The sequence below is a fragment of the Pungitius pungitius genome, chromosome 5 (genome assembly GCF_949316345.1).
Source record: "Pungitius pungitius chromosome 5, fPunPun2.1, whole genome shotgun sequence".
NCBI lineage: Eukaryota > Metazoa > Chordata > Actinopteri > Perciformes > Gasterosteidae > Pungitius > Pungitius pungitius.
This window is the reverse complement of record NC_084904.1, coordinates 7,928,614-7,936,113: the sequence shown is the minus strand read 5'-3', so window position 1 is coordinate 7,936,113 and position 7,500 is coordinate 7,928,614. Positions and strand designations below refer to the sequence as shown.

The 7,500-nt window shown below is 45.9% G+C and overlaps 14 non-coding genes across 14 annotated transcripts; all 14 read right to left on the bottom strand.

Annotated features, from left to right (window-relative positions):
- Positions 1-412: 412 nt before the first annotated feature.
- On the bottom strand, positions 413-519 carry LOC134129339 (U6 spliceosomal RNA). The gene has a single exon (XR_009956525.1). It is a non-coding gene; the product is annotated as a U6 spliceosomal RNA (small nuclear RNA).
- A 56-nt stretch (positions 520-575) lies between these two features.
- Positions 576-682, bottom strand: LOC134129338 (U6 spliceosomal RNA). The gene has a single exon (XR_009956524.1). It is a non-coding gene; the product is annotated as a U6 spliceosomal RNA (small nuclear RNA).
- A 581-nt stretch (positions 683-1,263) lies between these two features.
- Positions 1,264-1,370, bottom strand: LOC134129336 (U6 spliceosomal RNA). Its single transcript, XR_009956522.1, has one exon. It is a non-coding gene; the product is annotated as a U6 spliceosomal RNA (small nuclear RNA).
- A 56-nt stretch (positions 1,371-1,426) lies between these two features.
- LOC134129335 (U6 spliceosomal RNA) lies at positions 1,427-1,533 on the bottom strand. Its single transcript, XR_009956521.1, has one exon. It is a non-coding gene; the product is annotated as a U6 spliceosomal RNA (small nuclear RNA).
- A 581-nt stretch (positions 1,534-2,114) lies between these two features.
- Positions 2,115-2,221, bottom strand: LOC134129303 (U6 spliceosomal RNA). Its single transcript, XR_009956489.1, has one exon. It is a non-coding gene; the product is annotated as a U6 spliceosomal RNA (small nuclear RNA).
- Positions 2,222-2,801: 580 nt separating this feature from the next.
- Positions 2,802-2,908, bottom strand: LOC134129357 (U6 spliceosomal RNA). Its single transcript, XR_009956543.1, has one exon. It is a non-coding gene; the product is annotated as a U6 spliceosomal RNA (small nuclear RNA).
- A 581-nt stretch (positions 2,909-3,489) lies between these two features.
- LOC134129356 (U6 spliceosomal RNA) lies at positions 3,490-3,596 on the bottom strand. The gene has a single exon (XR_009956542.1). It is a non-coding gene; the product is annotated as a U6 spliceosomal RNA (small nuclear RNA).
- A 580-nt stretch (positions 3,597-4,176) lies between these two features.
- Positions 4,177-4,283, bottom strand: LOC134129393 (U6 spliceosomal RNA). Its single transcript, XR_009956579.1, has one exon. It is a non-coding gene; the product is annotated as a U6 spliceosomal RNA (small nuclear RNA).
- Positions 4,284-4,863: 580 nt separating this feature from the next.
- On the bottom strand, positions 4,864-4,970 carry LOC134129334 (U6 spliceosomal RNA). The gene has a single exon (XR_009956520.1). It is a non-coding gene; the product is annotated as a U6 spliceosomal RNA (small nuclear RNA).
- Positions 4,971-5,026: 56 nt separating this feature from the next.
- Positions 5,027-5,133, bottom strand: LOC134129333 (U6 spliceosomal RNA). Its single transcript, XR_009956519.1, has one exon. It is a non-coding gene; the product is annotated as a U6 spliceosomal RNA (small nuclear RNA).
- Positions 5,134-5,714: 581 nt separating this feature from the next.
- On the bottom strand, positions 5,715-5,821 carry LOC134129373 (U6 spliceosomal RNA). Its single transcript, XR_009956559.1, has one exon. It is a non-coding gene; the product is annotated as a U6 spliceosomal RNA (small nuclear RNA).
- A 580-nt stretch (positions 5,822-6,401) lies between these two features.
- On the bottom strand, positions 6,402-6,508 carry LOC134129399 (U6 spliceosomal RNA). Its single transcript, XR_009956585.1, has one exon. It is a non-coding gene; the product is annotated as a U6 spliceosomal RNA (small nuclear RNA).
- A 581-nt stretch (positions 6,509-7,089) lies between these two features.
- On the bottom strand, positions 7,090-7,196 carry LOC134129332 (U6 spliceosomal RNA). The gene has a single exon (XR_009956518.1). It is a non-coding gene; the product is annotated as a U6 spliceosomal RNA (small nuclear RNA).
- A 56-nt stretch (positions 7,197-7,252) lies between these two features.
- Positions 7,253-7,359, bottom strand: LOC134129330 (U6 spliceosomal RNA). Its single transcript, XR_009956516.1, has one exon. It is a non-coding gene; the product is annotated as a U6 spliceosomal RNA (small nuclear RNA).
- Between the last annotated feature and the right edge of the window lie 141 nt (positions 7,360-7,500).

The window sequence follows — 7,500 nt, the reverse complement described above, 5'->3', positions numbered from 1 at the left end:
CTTTTTTGGTTCAAGCATTTAAACTGCCAAACGAGTGACCTCAAAAGTACTTTGACAGGGAGCGTTGCATTTCTTGTCGGGGGCGGGACTTAAGGTCGGAATAGTCCCCTTTATGACGCACACCCCAGGCATCTGTGAGACTTTCTGGCAAATTTGAGGAATCAGATGCGGGATAATTCGCACTATGTGAACCTTTGTTATTCTGGGAGACACTTTCCAGCCCTTCCCTTTGGCAAAGAAACCTTGGATGCCCGTTTTGTCCTGGCCTAATCCGAGTAGCAAATTGGGCAAGACTTTGACATCTCTATCTCAAAGCATTTTTGACAAGGCCTTTGTTCTTTACCTGAGTCTGCCACCTAGTTGCGACTGTCTGTTGAGGCAATGGATGTGGTGAGTTCTGATTGTGCAAATGAAAATATGGAAACGCTTCACGAATTTGCGTGTCATCCTTGCGCAGGGGCCATGCTAATCTTCTCTGTATCGATTCCAATTTATTATATGTGCTGCCGTAGCAAGCACCTAGTTGCGACTGTCTGTTGAGGCAATGGATGTGGTGAGTTCTGATTGTGCAAATGAAAATATGGAAACGCTTCACGAATTTGCGTGTCATCCTTGCGCAGGGGCCATGCTAATCTTCTCTGTATCGATTCCAATTTATTATATGTGCTGCCGTAGCAAGCACATTGACCCTCATTTGCTGAATGCCCTTTGAACCCCCTGTGGACGGATGAATACCTTCACAATGGTGCAGACTGGAGAGATTGAATCCCTGTGAACAGTCACAGTAGTAGTTAGGGTTGAGACTTTTCCCCGGCAAAAGGCATGTGTTTGCTGTTTTTTGAGAGTACCCTCTTTTTTGGTTCAAGCATTTAAACTGCCAAACGAGTGACCTCAAAAGTACTTTGACAGGGAGCGTTGCATTTCTTGTCGGGGGCGGGACTTAAGGTCGGAATAGTCCCCTTTATGACGCACACCCCAGGCATCTGTGAGACTTTCTGGCAAATTTGAGGAATCAGATGCGGGATAATTCGCACTATGTGAACCTTTGTTATTCTGGGAGACACTTTCCAGCCCTTCCCTTTGGCAAAGAAACCTTGGATGCCCATTTTGTCCTGGCCTAATCCGAGTAGCAAATTGGGCAAGACTTTGACATCTCTATCTCAAAGCATTTTTGACAAGGCCTTTGTTCTTTACCTGAGTCTGCCACCTAGTTGCGACTGTCTGTTGAGGCAATGGATGTGGTGAGTTCTGATTGTGCAAATGAAAATATGGAAACGCTTCACGAATTTGCGTGTCATCCTTGCGCAGGGGCCATGCTAATCTTCTCTGTATCGATTCCAATTTATTATATGTGCTGCCGTAGCAAGCACCTAGTTGCGACTGTCTGTTGAGGCAATGGATGTGGTGAGTTCTGATTGTGCAAATGAAAATATGGAAACGCTTCACGAATTTGCGTGTCATCCTTGCGCAGGGGCCATGCTAATCTTCTCTGTATCGATTCCAATTTATTATATGTGCTGCCGTAGCAAGCACATTGACCCTCATTTGCTGAATGCCCTTTGAACCCCCTGTGGACGGATGAATACCTTCACAATGGTGCAGACTGGAGAGATTGAATCCCTGTGAACAGTCACAGTAGTAGTTAGGGTTGAGACTTTTCCCCGGCAAAAGGCATGTGTTTGCTGTTTTTTGAAAGTACCCTCTTTTTCGGTTCAAGCATTTAAACCGCCAAACGAGTGACCTCAAAAGTACTTTGACAGGGAGCGTTGCATTTCTTGTCGGGGGCGGGACTTAAGGTCGGAATAGTCCCCTTTATGACGCACACCCCAGGCATCTGTGAGACTTTCTGGCAAATTTGAGGAATCAGAAGCGGGATAATTCGCACTATGTGAACCTTTGTCATTCTGGGAGACACTTTCCAGCCCTTCCCTTTGGCAAAGAAACCTTGGATGCCCATTTTGTCCTGGCCTAATCCGAGTAGCAAATTGGGCAAGACTTTGACATCTCTATCTCAAAGCATTTTTGACAAGGCCTTTGTTCTTTACCTGAGTCTGCCACCTAGTTGCGACTGTCTGTTGAGGCAATGGATGTGGTGAGTTCTGATTGTGCAAATGAAAATATGGAAACGCTTCACGAATTTGCGTGTCATCCTTGCGCAGGGGCCATGCTAATCTTCTCTGTATCGTTTCCAATTTATTATATGTGCTGCCGTAGCAAGCACATTGACCCTCATTTGCTGAATGCCCTTTGAACCCCCTGTGGACGGATGAATACCTTCACAATGGTGCAGACTGGAGAGATTGAATCCCTGTGAACCATCACAGTGGTAGTAAGGGTTGAGACTTTTCACCGGCTAAGGCATGTGTTTGCTGTTTTTTGAGAGTACCCTCTTTTTCGGTTCAAGCATTTAAACTGCCAAACGAGTGACCTCAAAAGTACTTTGACAGGGAGCGTTGCATTTCTTGTCGGGGGCGGGACTTAAGGTCGGAATAGTCCCCTTTATGACGCACACCCCAGGCATCTGTGAGACTTTCTGGCAAATTTGAGGAATCAGAAGCGGGATAATTCGCACTATGTGAACCTTTGTTATTCTGGGAGACACTTTCCAGCCCTTCCCTTTGGCAAAGAAACCTTGGATGCCCATTTTGTCCTGGCCTAATCCGAGTAGCAAATTGGGCAAGACTTTGAAATCTCTATCTCAAAGCATTTTTGACAAGGCCTTTGTTCTTTACCTGAGTCTGCCACCTAGTTGCGACTGTCTGTTGAGGCAATGGATGTGGTGAGTTCTGATTGTGCAAATGAAAATATGGAAACGCTTCACGAATTTGCGTGTCATCCTTGCGCAGGGGCCATGCTAATCTTCTCTGTATCGATTCCAATTTATTATATGTGCTGCCATAGCAAGCACATTGACCCTCATTTGCTGAATGCCCTTTGAACCCACTGTGGACGGATGAATACCTTCACAATGGTGCAGACTGGAGAGATTGAATCCCTGTGAACAGTCACAGTAGTAGTTAGGGTTGAGACTTTTCCCCGGCAAAAGGCATGTGTTTGCTGTTTTTTGAAAGTACCCTCTTTTTCGGTTCAAGCATTTAAACTGCCAAACGAGTGACCTCAAAAGTACTTTGACAGGGAGCGTTGCATTTCTTGTCGGGGGCGGGACTTAAGGTCGGAATAGTCCCCTTTTTGACGCACACCCCAGGCATCTGTGAGACTTTCTGGCAAATTTGAGGAATCAGATGCGGGATAATTCGCACTATGTGAACCTTTGTTATTCTGGGAGACACTTTCCAGCCCTTCCCTTTGGCAAAGAAACCTTGGATGCCCATTTTGTCATGGCCTAATCCGAGTAGCAAATTGGGCAAGACTTTGACATCTCTATCTCAAAGCATTTTTGACAAGGCCTTTGTTCTTTACCTGAGTCTGCCACCTAGTTGCGACTGTCTGTTGAGGCAATGGATGTGGTGAGTTCTGATTGTGCAAATGAAAATATGGAAACGCTTCACGAATTTGCGTGTCATCCTTGCGCAGGGGCCATGCTAATCTTCTCTGTATCGATTCCAATTTATTATATGTGCTGCCATAGCAAGCACATTGACCCTCATTTGCTGAATGCCCTTTGAACCCCCTGTGGACGGATGAATACCTTCACAATGGTGCAGACTGGAGAGATTGAATCCCTGTGAACAGTCACAGTAGTAGTTAGGGTTGAGACTTTTCCCCGGCAAAAGGCATGTGTTTGCTGTTTTTTGAAAGTACCCTCTTTTTCGGTTCAAGCATTTAAACCGCCAAACGAGTGACCTCAAAAGTACTTTGACAGGGAGCGTTGCATTTCTTGTCGGGGCGGGACTTAAGGTCGGAATAGTCCCCTTTATGACGCACACCCCAGGCATCTGTGAGACTTTCTGGCAAATTTGAGGAATCAGAAGCGGGATAATTCGCACTATGTGAACCTTTGTTATTCTGGGAGACACTTTCCAGCCCTTCCCTTTGGCAAAGAAACCTTGGATGCCCATTTTGTCCTGGCCTAATCCGAGTAGCAAATTGGGCAAGACTTTGAAATCTCTATCTCAAAGCATTTTTGACAAGGCCTTTGTTCTTTACCTGAGTCTGCCACCTAGTTGCGACTGTCTGTTGAGGCAATGGATGTGGTGAGTTCTGATTGTGCAAATGAAAATATGGAAACGCTTCACGAATTTGCGTGTCATCCTTGCGCAGGGGCCATGGTAATCTTCTCTGTATCGATTCCAATTTATTATATGTGCTGCCGTAGCAAGCACATTGACCCTCATTTGCTGAATGCCCTTTGAACCCCCTGTGGACGGATGAATACCTTCACAATGGTGCAGACTGGAGAGATTGAATCCCTGTAAACCATCACAGTGGTAGTAAGGGTTGAGACTTTTCCCCGGCTAAGGCATGTGTTTGCTGTTTTTTGAGAGTACCCTCTTTTTCGGTTCAAGCATTTAAACTGCCAAACGAGTGACCTCAAAAGTACTTTGACAGGGAGCGTTGCATTTCTTGTCGGGGGCGGGACTTAAGGTCGGAATAGTCCCCTTTATGACGCACACCCCAGGCATCTGTGAGACTTTCTGGCAAATTTGAGGAATCAGAAGCGGGATAATTCGCACTATGTGAACCTTTGTCATTCTGGGAGACACTTTCCAGCCCTTCCCTTTGGCAAAGAAACCTTGGATGCCCATTTTGTCCTGGCCTAATCCGAGTAGCAAATTGGGCAAGACTTTGACATCTCTATCTCAAAGCATTTTTGACAAGGCCTTTGTTCTTTACCTGAGTCTGCCACCTAGTTGCGACTGTCTGTTGAGGCAATGGATGTGGTGAGTTCTGATTGTGCAAATGAAAATATGGAAACGCTTCACGAATTTGCGTGTCATCCTTGCGCAGGGGCCATGCTAATCTTCTCTGTATCGATTCCAATTTATTATATGTGCTGCCGTAGCAAGCACCTAGTTGCGACTGTCTGTTGAGGCAATGGATGTGGTGAGTTCTGATTGTGCAAATGAAAATATGGAAACGCTTCACGAATTTGCGTGTCATCCTTGCGCAGGGGCCATGCTAATCTTCTCTGTATCGATTCCAATTTATTATATGTGCTGCCGTAGCAAGCACATTGACCCTCATTTGCTGAATGCCCTTTGAACCCCCTGTGGACGGATGAATACCTTCACAATGGTGCAGACTGGAGAGATTGAATCCCTGTGAACAGTCACAGTAGTAGTTAGGGTTGAGACTTTTCCCCGGCAAAAGGCATGTGTTTGCTGTTTTTTGAAAGTACCCTCTTTTTCGGTTCAAGCATTTAAACCGCCAAACGAGTGACCTCAAAAGTACTTTGACAGGGAGCGTTGCATTTCTTGTCGGGGGCGGGACTTAAGGTCGGAATAGTCCCCTTTATGACGCACACCCCAGGCATCTGTGAGACTTTCTGGCAAATTTGAGGAATCAGAAGCGGGATAATTCGCACTATGTGAACCTTTGTCATTCTGGGAGACACTTTCCAGCCCTTCCCTTTGGCAAAGAAACCTTGGATGCCCATTTTGTCCTGGCCTAATCCGAGTAGCAAATTGGGCAAGACTTTGACATCTCTATCTCAAAGCATTTTTGACAAGGCCTTTGTTCTTTACCTGAGTCTGCCACCTAGTTGCGACTGTCTGTTGAGGCAATGGATGTGGTGAGTTCTGATTGTGCAAATGAAAATATGGAAACGCTTCACGAATTTGCGTGTCATCCTTGCGCAGGGGCCATGCTAATCTTCTCTGTATCGTTTCCAATTTATTATATGTGCTGCCGTAGCAAGCATATTGACCCTCATTTGCTGAATGCCCTTTGAACCCCCTGTGGACGGATGAATACCTTCACAATGGTGCAGACTGGAGAGATTGAATCCCTGTGAACCATCACAGTGGTAGTAAGGGTTGAGACTTTTCCCCGGCTAAGGCATGTGTTTGCTGTTTTTTGAGAGTACCCTCTTTTTCGGTTCAAGCATTTAAACTGCCAAACGAGTGACCTCAAAAGTACTTTGACAGGGAGCGTTGCATTTCTTGTCGGGGGCGGGACTTAAGGTCGGAATAGTCCCCTTTATGACGCACACCCCAGGCATCTGTGAGACTTTCTGGCAAATTTGAGGAATCAGAAGCGGGATAATTCGCACTATGTGAACCTTTGTTATTCTGGGAGACACTTTCCAGCCCTTCCCTTTGGCAAAGAAACCTTGGATGCCCATTTTGTCCTGGCCTAATCCGAGTAGCAAATTGGGCAAGACTTTGAAATCTCTATCTCAAAGCATTTTTGACAAGGCCTTTGTTCTTTACCTGAGTCTGCCACCTAGTTGCGACTGTCTGTTGAGGCAATGGATGTGGTGAGTTCTGATTGTGCAAATGAAAATATGGAAACGCTTCACGAATTTGCGTGTCATCCTTGCGCAGGGGCCATGGTAATCTTCTCTGTATCGATTCCAATTTATTATATGTGCTGCCATAGCAAGCACATTGAACCTCATTTGCTGAATGCCCTTTGAACCCACTGTGGACGGATGAATACCTTCACAATGGTGCAGACTGGAGAGATTGAATCCCTGTGAACAGTCACAGTAGTAGTTAGGGTTGAGACTTTTCCCCGGCAAAAGGCATGTGTTTGCTGTTTTTTGAAAGTACCCTCTTTTTCGGTTCAAGCATTTAAACTGCCAAACGAGTGACCTCAAAAGTACTTTGACAGGGAGCGTTGCATTTCTTGTCGGGGGCGGGACTTAAGGTCGGAATAGTCCCCTTTTTGACGCACACCCCAGGCATCTGTGAGACTTTCTGGCAAATTTGAGGAATCAGATGCGGGATAATTCGCACTATGTGAACCTTTGTTATTCTGGGAGACACTTTCCAGCCCTTCCCTTTGGCAAAGAAACCTTGGATGCCCATTTTGTCCTGGCCTAATCCGAGTAGCAAATTGGGCAAGACTTTGACATCTCTATCTCAAAGCATTTTTGACAAGGCCTTTGTTCTTTACCTGAGTCTGCCACCTAGTTGCGACTGTCTGTTGAGGCAATGGATGTGGTGAGTTCTGATTGTGCAAATGAAAATATGGAAACGCTTCACGAATTTGCGTGTCATCCTTGCGCAGGGGCCATGCTAATCTTCTCTGTATCGATTCCAATTTATTATATGTGCTGCCGTAGCAAGCACCTAGTTGCGACTGTCTGTTGAGGCAATGGATGTGGTGAGTTCTGATTGTGCAAATGAAAATATGGAAACGCTTCACGAATTTGCGTGTCATCCTTGCGCAGGGGCCATGCTAATCTTCTCTGTATCGATTCCAATTTATTATATGTGCTGCCGTAGCAAGCACATTGACCCTCATTTGCTCAATGCCCTTTGAACCCCCTGTGGACGGATGAATACCTTCACAATGGTGCAGACTGGAGAGATTGAATCCCTGTGAACAGTCACAGTAGTAGTTAGGGTTGAGACTTTTCCCCGGCAAAAGGCA